This window comes from Crinia signifera, chromosome 5 (genome assembly GCF_055691185.1).
Source record: "Crinia signifera chromosome 5, ASM5569118v1, whole genome shotgun sequence".
Taxonomy (NCBI): domain Eukaryota; kingdom Metazoa; phylum Chordata; class Amphibia; order Anura; family Myobatrachidae; genus Crinia; species Crinia signifera.
In genome coordinates, this window is record NC_139221.1 from 40,592,340 (window position 1) to 40,606,990 (window position 14,651).

Below are 14,651 nucleotides of genomic sequence, written 5' to 3' on the forward strand. Positions count from 1 at the left end.
TTTAAGTTACTCTCCACTCCCTCTCCCCTTACCCCTTTATGGAACAATCCTTCTTTTGTTCTGGGGCAGTCTACCTCACTTTTAGCAAAGTGGATTACCAAAGGAATAAGATTTGCGGCAGATATCCTCCAAGAGGGTATCTGTATGAGTTTAGGTGATCTGCAAGATAAATTTCCCTTTCCGGAATTAAACGCTTGCACATATCTGCAACTAAAACACTTTGTTGATTCCTTACACTTCCCCACCCAATTTCAATTGAGATCTCCATTGGAACGGCTCTGTTTAGATAAATCCCTCATGAAAGGAATGATCTCTTCTATATATAATTTATTATTACATTCACCAGATCCCCCTACTCCCATATTTGAGCGACAATGGGATATAGATTTGGGAGCCCCTCCAGAGGAAGATTCATGGTCCCTAATTTGTGAAAGATTATCTAAAACTTCAATCTCTACTCTCTTACCTGTTAGACATATATTCAATGCCGTGGGCGAGCGGTGACATCGAGCAGGACTTTTTGCTCGCAGTCACCGCTCACCCTGTCAGTATTCAACTGACCCCCCTCATACGCAAATTCCCCCTCGCTTTTTTTTGAGCGAGGGAGAATTGGCGTATGTGCCTCCAAAAGCTGCGAGAATCTAGGCTAATAACAGCGAGTTTGCTGCACTAGCCGCGGCTCTCGCTGTTTAGGGGAATCCTCGCAGTTCTGTGAGGGCGAGGATTCCCCCGGAACGTTGCATAGTGCGAGCGGCCGGCGCGGGGGTTAAACTGCGAGGATCACTGGTTTTCTGCGATCCTCGCAGTTTAACCCCCTCGCCGGCCGCTCGCACCGGCATTGAATACATGCCTTAGACTAAAAGAATGTACAGCTCTGCTTCTCCCCTATGCTGGAGAGGCTGTGGAGAGTCTGCCACTTTTTTTTACACATATGGTGGATATGCCCTAAAATTGTAGTTTTTTGGAAAGAAATAGCAACTTTATTAAGTAAAGTGTTACTAACATTCTTAGGGAACCGTGTTCCTATCTTTTAGGACACCCTATAGCTTCCCTGGACCCACTTTCTGATAAATTAGCATCCCAGATACTCAACGCCGCCCGGCGCCTTGTTGCCTCACATTGGAAAAACCTAGACCCCCCCTCTTCCTCAAGAACTTATAAATAAGATATTGTTTGTAGCTTCCATGGAGAAGATAACAGCCTATCTTCACAACAAATCTTTAAAATGTATTCAGATTTGGAATCCATGGTTTGGCTTTACCCAATCTCTCTGTAACAGAAATTCCTCTGACCCCCCCTCCCCCCCCTTTATTTATTTACTTTTTCTCTTGACTATTTGCAAATTATATCATTCACCCTTTATTACTTCTACGCTGTTCTTAGGAATTAATATGTTTGATACACATTTGACAATTTGAAGAACATGTCTTAAATACATAGTTTATTACAATCTTCTTATCCAATGCCATTTCATTAATTTTTGTTTAAAAAAAATGTGTTAAAAATTTCAGTCACAATGTGCTATGTTATATTTTGATGGACATTGTTCCTTTTTATTGAACATATTTCCTGTACATTAAGAAATGTTTATAATTTATTGTCTAATTTTCAAATGACTGTCTCAATAAAATTTATATGTCGGTCTATTTGCTTGTTTTGACCATTTGTCTACAGTATGTCACCCTTGTCCATGAAGACCAAATGTTGTCAACCTTTTGACTGTCGACTGGGCACCATATTTCCCAGAAGCTAGAATACATTAGATTTGATAGGGGTGCATTATTTCTCTGTACAAGGCAGCATGGAAGAGATGGCACATACAGCATACCTCCCAACATTGGAAAATTAGGATTCGGAACCTTCAGAGCAGTGGTGATCTCTGGCTCCCCCCAACTGCCCCCCCCCCCCCACACACACACACACACACACGGCACATTGCCAACCGCAGGAGGGACTGTTGCGGGACAGTTGGGAGGTATGCGTACAATATGGATCTATGTACTAAGCCTTCAAGAGAGATAAAGGGAACTGCCTGTAACATGGTAGTTACAGTAGGAGCTGATTGGCTGGTACTTTATCTCCATTTACTTTATCTCTCTACAAGGCTTAGTACCTAGACCTCTTAGTACATAGACCCCACAGTCCGCTATGATAATATATTACTATACCAGGAGTAGGCAGGACAAACTTGTTTCCTTTTGAATTCCGCATAAAACATGGCACTGATCCTTACATTTATTTACAGCACATACACAACAAGGCTGCCATTTGCAGAGAGACAACAATATGCACCAACACCTTCTCATTGATTCTGCTGATTCGCAGAGCCTGACAGCTGAGGCGCCTGCAGGGGACAGGTCAGACAGATGACAGCTGAATCCACTGCATCCAAAATCTCTTACAACAGTTCTGCACCTTCGTAGAAATCAGCTTAATTAGTGCTCCGCCATGTACCAGTCAGATGGCGGCACCAACTGTGCTTACAACGTCACCTTTAAATAAAATCCTTGTGGGTAACAGATACCACTTATTAGGCCAGAAGAATTGCACAGACTTTCCATACTGGGGGGCTTCAATATGTCACCATTTGGTGACTGTATCTCTAATAGCGGGTCATGTGCTGTATAATGACAGAGGGAACATGGTGGGGATCCCCTCTAATAACAACAATAATTGCATACAGGTTTACCGTGGGCAGCCAAGTCTGCAGAAAAAGATAGACAAATAAACTATTAATAATAATAATGACAATTTGTATTTCACATTAACCAGTATAAGAATCAACTTTATAAAATGTCTAGTTGTACAAAAATTGATCCAGCCCCAGTTGCTCCGAGAGAGGGGGTAGGGGGGACTAATTACTCCCTAATTAGTCCCTATTACCTGGCAGCAGAAGCTGCTGTGGGCTGTGCTGAAACATGGCCAGGAAGGTGCTTAAACCACGCCTTCCACAATTAGGCTACGCTCCCCTGGAAAAGTACCGGGGCCCGGTTAGGCTCTCTGCTACACTGCCCCCCCTCAATATTATTTCATTTTATTTTGCCGTTGCACTTTACAATCGGAATATGTACATTTTTATGCACAGACAGCCAACGCAGCCACGCAGATGGTTGGCATTATTGAGGAGGGTCTGTGACATCAGCGATGATCACTTCCTGTCTGTCTCAGTCACAGATTAGTGGATGTCTCAGACCTTCTCACAACTGCACATATGGCAAAAACCTTTTGATGTTCGGGGACTGTGTATGGATTTGTGACCGGATAGGGATTAGTAATCCATACGCCATTCTCTTGCAATTTTGCAGGGGCGTTTTCTCTTCCTGCCAGGGTGGCGGCTAACTACTCGCAGTCCATTGTGTATTCTCACATTAGCGTTCAGGTCTGAATTTAGGCCCATAGTCCTGGATGCATGAATTTTTGGGCCCAATTCAGACCTACACTCTGTGAATTTGCAGCAGGAACAATTATGAGACGACCTCGTAAGAGCGAGCTGTCCATGCAAAGACAGTCAGTGAGGGCTAGCCTTCGCTAGCTGCTTGCAGGGTGATTGACACCCTGCCACGTTTGGGGGCCGAGTGCCCCATAAAACACAGGTGTTCCCTGACCGTTGGGAGGGAGGGCTGCTGACATCATCATTGGCCTCCTTCTTCCCATGGCCTTGTGAGCAGGGCCATTCAATGGTGAATATATTTCCAAATTAATTTCTCCATGTGCATGGCTATGAACACACTTGCCATGCACAGGGGCAGGGGGGACAGGCTGGAGGACGGCCTTGACCTGCTCGCAGCCCTCCATGCATTTGGCCCTTTGTGTAAACTGTCTGGTTTACTGTGAGTGCAGCATTTAGCCACAATGACTCGTGTCACAAAGGGACTAGCAGCCAATAGGAACCACTCTATAAAATGATAAAGAAAAAACGGTACTTATGTATTAGCAGGGCGCCCGGCTATGCTACGCTGACAACGTACCTTTGGCTACATTGTCAGCGTAGCGTAGCCAAGTACCCTGCTAATATGTGCCTGTGCCTTTACACTTACTTAGGACGGGCGGCGGGGCTTGACCGCCGGGCTGAAGGGCGGGCGGCGGGGCTTGAGCGACGGCCAGACAGAGAGGGGAGATATCGCCTGCACACGGCAGACACAAACAGCCGGCAGGGGGGAAGGTGCGTCCTGGGGCGGCAGCAATGTCCGTAGTTCAGTGTACTGCCGCTGGGGGAGCATCACATGGTTTCCCTGCTCCCCAAGCAAGCCACCTAGCCCGAAGAGTGGAGAGCGTAGCGAGCCCTGCGCGGGGACGCGTTCCTGCGTCCCCTCGCGGGGCTCGCCACACTTTAGAAAATTAACTCCACGCCCACGTGGATACTGGGGGTATGACGTGGATAATGGGGATATGAACCATTATGTATTAGCACAGTCCCAACCAGGGCCGGCGCCACCACTAGGCAAATCTAGGCATTTGCCTAGGGCGCCAGCCACTGGAGGGCGGCACTTCGCCCCTCGCCTCTCACAGGGAGGCTGCAGGGGTGTCCGTGCCGGGTACCTGCGGCACTGTGTGATCTGGCGGCGGGGTTCCTGCAGTGATGCGCGCTATCCGGCAGCCAGGCGGCGGCACGGGAAGCGCTGCTGGGTTTGAAAACATTCCGCATGCTGATTGGCTGAGATTCAGCCAATCAGCGTGCGGCGATTTTTCAAACCCATCAGCGCTTCCCGCGCCGCCGCCTGGCTGCCGGATAGTGCGCATCACTGCAGGGACCCCGCCGCCAGATTACACAGCACCGCAGATAAACACCCCCCCCCCCGTAGGCACCGGGGCGCCCCACCCCCCCTTGCCTGGGGCGCTCCGGTGCCTTGCACCAGCCCTGGTTCCAACTACGTAATTTAAGTCGTTTTCGTATGTTACGTAGTTTGCGTAAGTTACGTAGTTTGCGTAGCCAGCATAGTGGTGTATTGGTATTCTCAATACACCACTACGCAAACTACGTAATGGGCGCCGTGATAATACACAAGTACCTAAAAAACATGTATTAGTGCTTTCTAGAGCAGGCCACAGGGTAAATGGCTCCAGATTCATATTAGATTTTTTTATTTCTATATTCCCCATTATGTAATTGATTTTAATAATACCGTAATTTTGTGTGCAAAGTTGTAATTATATATATATATTTGTGAATCTATTTTAGACAAATTCATTTATTTATATATGTATATAAGTGTGCGCCTGTGTGTTGTGTGTGTCTTTGTTACACAACTGCACAGTGACTTTCTGTCAGATGCTCTAGCTGTAGCAGTGGAGTGATTTATGGTTGGCTGCTCTAACAGCTGGTTTTAAAATTCAACCATCTCCCTGTTGTATTGTGCGAAGTGTTTGTTTCAAGTTTCCTTCAGCATTTAACTTTTTTTCTTTAACCCATGAAACGCCTTGGGTATGGATGTTATCAGGTTTGACGGTTTTTATCACCCACTATGGGGGATGGAAACTATATTAAAGCCTTGAGAGATAAGATACAATTTAAGAGAATGAATTTGATATTTCACTGCTCTATTGCTCTTATATTCACTAGTGAGTTATTAGTAAAAGGTAATAAAATGAAGAGAGGGCAGTGGCAAGGACGTACTGTAATTACAGTATAGCTATAGAAGTCCATGTGACTGCTAAGGGGCCTGGAAGCACCAGGGCCCCATCAACGATTAATAAATAAATGTTAGAATGCAAACATAGAATGCATACTTAATATGGCCTCAAAGATCCAGGTAGCTATATAACTTGTTAAATAATGAAGGTTGGAGTTTACTGTGTACATACTGTAATTGAGTCTAATATGATACAGAATGTAAGTTCTCATTAGCAGGGCCCTCTTTCCTCATGTGCTTTCCCTTACTTAAAGTACAGTGATGTGCAGTGAGGTCAATGGCTGGAGAGGCAAACATGGTGATCATTGATGTGTGGGGAGGTCAATGGCTGGGGAGGCAAACATGGTGATCATTGATGTGTGGGGAGGTCAATGGCTGGGGAGGCAAACATGGTGATCATTGATGTGTGGGGAGGTCAATGGCTGGGGAGGCAAACATGGTGATCATTGATGTGTGGGGAGGTCAATGGCTGGGGAGGCAAACATGGTGATCATTGATGTGTGGGGAGGTCAATGGCTGGGGAGGCACACATTGTGATCAGTGATGTGAGGGGAAGTCAATGGCTGGGGAGGATACATGGTGATCAATGACGTGTGGTGAGGTCAATAGCTAGTAAGGCACACATGGTGATCAATAACATGCAGTGCAGCCAATACTGGGGAGTCACACATGGGCATCAATGATGTGCAGTGAGGTCATTGGCTGGGTAGGCAGACATGAGGACAAGTGACATGCAGTGAGGTCAATGGCTGGGGAGGAACACATGGGGACCAGTGACATTCAGTGAGGTCAATGGCTGGTGATCTGTGGCTTATTCACATTTGCATGTTACTTGTTGAAAATATTCTGATTAATATTTGTTTTAATGTCTTTTGGAGACCCCCTTTTTTACTGAAAGTATTGTGTGTGTGTGTGTATATATTTATATATATATATATATATATATATATATATATATATATATATATATATATAGATATATAGATATATATATAGATAGATAGATAGATAGATAGATAGATAGATAGGACTGGGGTTTGGCACTCCCTATAACCAAGAGAAGCTTTGCCGGTGCCTCCACTGGACTGAAATGTAGGTGCGTGGCGGTGTGGCACTCGTAGCCGATACAAAGAACAGTAGTCAAGCCAGATAGCAACAACGTTTCAATTTATCAATTGTCTTCAGGTTACAAAGAATAAAAATCATACACATACCTTTATAGAGAAGTTACACCAAAGAAGTGAGGCTGGGACGCCGGGAATTGAAGGGAACGCCCACCAGACGCAGAAGGACTGACGTCATGCCACTGGTTAGGCGTAACGTGTGGGGAAAGAGATGGTTGCTATACAATACTGTATGACATATTGGAATACTCCTGAATCACTTAAACATTCTGTGATCTCCTACCAATAATATAAGCCACTGCTGCTTAGATCTGGTGGCATCCTAAGTACTTGTGTGTAAATAAAACACTAATGGAACAGTGGACAGTTGTTGCATTCAGAATACCATCCCTAGCTGCACAAGGGGTCTTATATAATTGTGCAGGCAATTCATAACACCTGGATGAAGACATTGGAGCAGCTGCAGTCACCAGGAGGTGGTACTCAACCAGGCAAGATTTATTTTTTACAAATTATTGGGGTAGACATGATGAATGTCAATATTATCTGTTTGATGTTCTTCATGTCAACAATTCAACCATATTGGCATATCCTTATATTCTTGATGACTTTCAACACAAGAACTGTTGACAAATCATACTACAACTACAGTATATGAATTTAGCTATGTAATTCATATTGTAAATATGAAATAATTCACTGTTAATGAATTACTGAGTTCATCAATAAATATACATCAATAACATCTGTTTTAAACTCACAAGGCTCACAATCATAAAAAAGATTTATAAGACTCCTTTCAATTATTTGTTTTGCAAGAGTGAACATACGTGATAGGTTTAGTCATACCGTCTTGTGAACTCTTATTAGTTTAAGATGGGAGAACCCTGAGGAGGCCACGGTGCATTGAACAAACATGGTCATGGCACTGCTAACATTTCTTCTTGTGTGGATTCTTTATGAAAATTGTTGGACAGAAGGTCGGTTGGAATTCCCCACTGTCGCTTGACAGGCAGCTCGCTAATTGAAGCACCTGTGCTTTTATCATGAGCTATAAAAAGATTACTCGGCATGATTTTGACCTTTGTTGCTGCCATGCTGCGGGAAAAATCTGTGCATAAAAAATATAGGAAGACAACAAAACATTTGTAGACCAAGGTTTCGATGCTAATGGGGATTTAAATGATGAAAATGCCAAAAGAGTAGGGTTAAGATTTACTTTGGACATTTAATCATATTCATCAGTTCCTTTACAGATGTACTCAGATGCCGGCCAATCATTTGGCATGACATACATCTTACAGATATAAAATAAATATAATTACAAATACATTTTAGCATAATAACACATAAATGGATATTCATGAGCTAGCAAATACTGTACAGCTGGCACAGTTATAGACTGAATTGAAGAACTTGAATATGGCCATATGAGGTGAACAGAATCATAGGGTGGAGAAGACCTTGTCTGTGAGATCTTATGTTATAGAGAAGAGATCATGAGAGACGGTAGGTGGAGATATGCAGCTGAAGAGGTGTTCCATAACAGGGAAGCTTTCCTGGGGAAGTCCGGGATACTGGAGTTGGAGAAGGTTATTAGAGGGCATAGAGTTGAAGGTCAGAGATAAAATGTAGGGGTAACATGGTCAGAGATGTTTTGAGAGGAATTGCTAAGCTGTGTATACACTAGACAATGTAACAAACAATGCAATGGTCGTTTTAATTTTACAGAACACACAATATAGAGCATACACATTTTGAAACCTGAATGATAAATTTAACATGGGTGTCTATGTTTCCACCATAGACACCCATGATAAGTTTTAATTCAAAACATGGGTGACTATGGAGCCGCGCACTGCCAATCAGCTGTGGAGCCCCCCTGGAGTCCGCTCCTGATTGGCTGAGGGAGGACCCAGTGAATGATGTCACTGGGAAATCCCTCAGTCTCTGGGAGGAGCTGCAAGTGCAAAACACACTTGCGGATCCTCATGTCTGTATGGGTTCGGGTTAGTGGTGTCCTTGTCGACAGTTTGGCCCCATTGACCTTTTGACTGTTGACCTGTGGACCCTGTCGACCTTTTGACTGTTGACCTTTTGACTGTCGACCATTAGTGTTCGACCATGTGACTGTAGACCTAGACACTGTAGGTATAAAATACCATAACTGTGGGGCTTGCTGACCGCTGCAGTCTAGGTTTTGGTGACGAAAGCGGGAGTGTTTGCGTGATATCAAAATACTCAACACTGCAGGGGTTCTATGCATTAGATGGGATTAGACCAAGTAGGCAATGGCTTACTTTGGCAGGCTTGTAAATGTAGCACTTCTTTGATGGTATTGTGAGGATTCCAGTCTGGATGGAGGCATTGGGTCAACCCTATTAAGGTCGACATGCATTCGGTCAACCACTGAAGGCCGACAAAGGATTAAGTACTGTAGATGACTTAAATAGGTCAACATAACTAAGGTCGACAGGGTTGATATTCGTGACAAAAAAAAACATAAAAAACTCATGTTGATATTTTAACTGTTGACCTTCCCATTGTCTACCTAATGCTTTTGTTAACCTTTCAACCCTGTCGACCGTAGCCATGTCAACCTATTTCAGGTTTCAACCTAAGCCTTGTTCAATGTTCGACCCAAAGCCTAGTGACCTTATCCCAGGTGGAAGATACGGGAAGTTTGTAAACTCATTACACTTTGACTGGGAGAGGGTCGCATCAGGCTGTAGGCATACTGTACTTACTGTATTTATAAATCATCTCTACTGTACAGAAAAGCTGACCTGGCCTATTGTTTGCTTCCATGATCACATCTGACAGGACCGGTGATTCCTTCTGGGTAATTTTTGATTGATACACTTCATTATGGATTATTAGCAGGGCTATTTTTCAGCAGGCTCCAGCAGGAACTGAGGCCCTTATTCTAGTTCACTCTTTCTGACAAAATATTTCTTAGATGGACAAAACCATGTGCACTGCAGGTGAGGTAGGTGTAAAACCCCACCCAAATCTAATTATCTCTGCACAAGTAACACCTGCCTCACCTGCAGTGCACATGGTTTTGTCCATCTAAGAGCCTGCTGAAAAATAGCCCTGATTATTAGTTTTATCTTATTCTATAGCAGGTCCATCTTCGTCCACCATCTTTCAAGTCTGTGCCCCCATTTCCTCAGCTCATTAACCGCTTCGGTGTATGCCCGGAAATTTTCCGGGCATACCACAATACAGTATGTAGGTGTGCGCCAGTGGTGCCTCCAGCACTAGGGCACAGCTACATACTGTACACACTTCTGCCACCCACCTGTCCCATCCTGTCGTCCCCAGGCACTCCCCACCGCCGGAGATGCTGCCGGGCACTCCTCTCCGCTGCTGCGGCTGCCAGGCCCTCCCCTCCACCAATCGTCACTCCCCTCTTCCGCCACCGAGTGGGGATGCTCGGGAGCACTCTAGCATTAGGTTGCCTGAACACATGAGCACCCAAATGCAGTCCCCGCCGCCGCTGATGCCGGGCACTCTCTCTGCCCCTCCCCCCCCCCAATTGGCCCCGAACTTTCCCGAGTGACTGCTCAGGGCTGCTGCTGCTGCTTCTGGCTGGGTTGCAGCACACTACCTGCAAAAGGTAGTGGCTGCCGCTTGAGATGTGGGTTTTCCTGGGGCAGGACAAACCTTCCCTGGTACTGTAGGTTTGTTCTGCCCCAGGAAGAGGCACTACTCAAGGGATTAACACTGTTGTCAAATAGGGAGCTTGATGGTGTAGTATATGGGGCTGTATACACACAGGACAAAGATTCTCATGGGGCCCTAGGCAAGATACCAGTTTGGGGCCCTCCTCAAACAATCCACAGCACTATATTTTTGCTGTTGATTGCAGGCTGCATCGATAGAGTACTTTTGCGCATGCACAGTCTATAGATTAATGCTCAGCTGCTTGAACATCAGCATGGCATACAAATCTGAATCAGGCTCTAGGTCTATGGAAAGTAGGCTTAAAATCGGTGTCACATTTAAAGTACACTGACTGCCCACATACAGTGGGTGAAACCATTTTGTGCATCCAAACAATTTTTATCCTATCAAAGAACATCAAAGGGACTTTGGGCAGGTCCATGTGATGTCATGACATCATGCGGTAGTACCACAATGATACAGGATATCTTTATGGGACCCCTTGGGAGCTGCTGGGCCCTAGGCAGGCACCTACAGATGGAGCAGCTCTCAATGGAGCTTCACCAATCGACAGAAGGTAGCAGGTTTGCACAAAACACTTGTGCGCCTCATTCTATCAGAGCCCGCCGAGGACCGCAACCAGCTCGCTGCTGCTCCCCCATCTACCCCCGCTCGCCATGCCCATCTCCCTGAAGCGGAAACGGGCAGGAAAGCCGCTCCCCGCCACCGTGCTGACAGGGACATGCGAGCGTGTGAGATGCTCTCACATCCCCATCAGATGGAGCTCCTGGCCACCAGCCTGCCTCAGCTCAGGACATCTGGTGATCCCGCAGGCTGGATGACAGGTGCTCCATCTGTAGGTTGCCATGTGGAAAACCCATCTGTGGCACATAAGCAATAATATCCATTGCAGCCATCACATCCTTGTAATAGAAGTAGACTAGGGAACAAGGATCTTCACAGACAACCAATATCGCAAAGAGATCCCGATTTGTTGCCAGAGCTTGGGGAGTCATACCCCTCCATGAACGATACCTTGTCAACTCCATGTGCACAGGTCTATTTTGAGGTGTCGCAACTGGGACATAAATTGAGTGGTGGTCTGACCACATAACTGGGTTTATTTTTAGATCAGATACTTCTAATCCAGTATGGAAAACAAAATCAAGAGTAAGACTTCTTTTACAAGATAGGATGACCCGTGTGAGGCCCATTGGGTTGACCATAAGGGATTTATGTTCTAAAATGGAAGTTCTACTGAAGATGGGATTTTGCCTATAGTAACCAATCAGATTCTACTTCTTTAGCACCTTCTAGAAGATAATAGATAGAATCTGATTGGTTGCCCATAGCAACATCCCATCTTCATTAGAACTTCCTTCTTACTAATACCCCTTTTACACACAAATCCCAGATCCAACCTGGTATTCGGAACATGGTTCCAAGCCAGGTTGGATCCGGTATTTGCACCGTTTACACTGAGTGCCGACCAGCAGTGTAAACAGGGAAGGCACATGGAGATGACATTGGGGGAAATTTACCAATATGAAAAACCTAGTTTTTCGTATTGGTTGTTTCCCTACGACTGCATACGACTGTTTAAGTCGTATGCAAAGTCGTGTTCCGGAGGGGGATTTACAAAGCAGTCAGATACGACTGCTTTGTAACCCTCCGATGGTGTAATGATTCGTATTAGCGGCCGTATATACGGCTGCTAATACGAATTATTTCTAGCAGTCTGCACGGATCAAGTCAGATCCGTGCAGGCTGCAGTGTGTAAAAAAAATAGAAAAATAAATAAATAAAAAAAAAAACCGGCGTGGGGTCCCCCCCACAGCCGAAACCAGCACCAGGCTGAAGGAGCCGGGGCCGGTAATTAAAAATCAGGGAGCCCGACAAATAGGGGTTCCCCGATTTTTAACAACCAGCCCCAGGCTCCAGGTCCGGGGCTGGTTCCCAAAATACGGGGGACAAAATGAGTAGGGGTCCCCCGTATTTCAAGAACCAGCCCCAGGCACAACCAGCCGGCAGGCTAATGCCACAGCCGGGGGGAGACTTTTTATGCAAGTCCCCCCGGCCAAAGCATTAACCCTACCGACCAGTCAGCCTGGCCAGGGGCCCTGGGGGAGTGGGGACCCCCCCAATAAAGGGGTCCCCCCCCCTCCAGGACTTACCTGACCAGGCTGAAGCCTGGTGCTGTCCCCGGTGACCCTGGGCTGTGGTCACCGGGCTGATCTTGGTGTAAAAAATAGAATAAAAACCATTGTCTTTTACTGGTGAACTATGAGTCCCAGCAAGCCTCCCCGCAAGCTGGGACTTGGAGAACCACAAGTCCCAGCCTGCGGGGCATTAAAGGGCCCGCTGGGTCTTGTAGTGCCACAGTAAAAGAAAGAGTTAAATAAACACACTGACACACGTGAAAAATAAAAGTTTAATACATACATAACACATACATACTGATACTTACCTTTCTTGATCCCGTAGGTAGCCCTGGTCCTGATGTCCTGGTCCGTGTCGGCGTCTGTATCCATGTCGGCATCCCTGTCGGCGAAGGCGTCGGCGGTCCGGAGTCCGAAGAAATCCATTTGGGAAGCTGTGGAAGGAAATCCTACTCACCTGTCCCAGCGCTGAAGAAGTCTTCTCTTGATCCGACGTAGTCCAGGTAATCTTCATGCTGTCGCCGGTCCCCGCTGTCTGCGCTGTCTCTGCATCGCGCTGAGGAGAGATGCTGAAGTTTCATATTCGGCGCCTCTCCTCAGACTGAATTCTATTGGCCGCCTAGCGGGCCGAGAGTCGGCTCCTGATTGGCCCGCTAGGCGGCCAATAGAATTCAGTCTGAGGAGAGGCGCCGAATATGAAACTTCAGCATCTCTCCTCAGCGCGATGCAGAGACAGCGCAGACAGCGGGGACCGGCGACAGCATGAAGATTACCTGGACTACGTCGGATCAAGAGAAGACTTCTTCAGCGCTGGGACAGGTGAGTAGGATTTCCTTCCACAGCTTCCCAAATGGATTTCTTCGGACTCCGGACCGCCGACGCCGTCGCCGACAGGGATGCCGACATGGATACAGACGCCGACACGGACCAGGACATCAGGACCAGGGCTACCTACGGGATCAAGAAAGGTAAGTATCAGTATGTATGTGTTATGTATGTATTAAACTTTTATTTTTCACGTGTGTCAGTGTGTTTATTTAACTCTTTCTTTTACTGTGGCACTACAAGACCCAGCGGGCCCTTTAATGCCCCGCAGGCTGGGACTTGTGGTTCTCCAAGTCCCAGCTTGCGGGGGAGGCTTGCTGGGACTCATAGTTCACCAGTAAAAGACAATGGTTTTTATTCTATTTTTTACACCAAGATCAGCCCGGTGACCACAGCCCAGGGTCACCGGGGACAGCACCAGGCTTCAGCCTGGTCAGGTAAGTCCTGGAGGGGGGGGACCCCTTTATTGGGGGGGTCCCCACTCCCCCAGGGCCCCTGGCCAGGCTGACTGGTCGGTAGGGTTAATGCTTTGGCCGGGGGGACTTGCATAAAAAGTCTCCCCCCGGCTGTGGCATTAGCCTGCCGGCTGGTTGTGCCTGGGGCTGGTTCTTGAAATACGGGGGACCCCTACTCATTTTGTCCCCCGTATTTTGGGAACCAGCCCCGGACCTGGAGCCTGGGGCTGGTTGTTAAAAATCGGGGAACCCCTATTTGTCGGGCTCCCTGATTTTTAATTACCGGCCCCGGCTCCTTCAGCCTGGTGCTGGTTTCGGCTGTGGGGGGGACCCCACGCCGTTTTTTTTTTTATTTATTTAATTTTTCCATTTTTTTACACTGTAGCCTGCACGGATCTGACTGATCCGTGCAGGCTAAAACGCAAATACGACATGAAAATGGTGTTCTATTTTCCTGTCGTATTTGCGTGCCTGTTTTACACCAATTAGCAGCCGTATTATCAGTACGGCTGCTTAGTAAATCAGAAACCACCATTCTTTTGAATGGTGATTTCTGTCGTATTCTATCGATGGTGTAGACATTCGTATTTGTAAATACAAATACGAATGTTCCATCTTTAGGACTACGAATTTTTGTATTTTTGGGATTGTAAATCCCGAAAATACAAATTCGTAAAAAAAAGGTGTATTTCTCCCTACGAATACACCTTTTTTCTACGAATCCATTTTGGTAAATGTCCCCCTTAATCTCCAAGTGTCGGGACCGCCGGGTCCACCGATCGTCACACT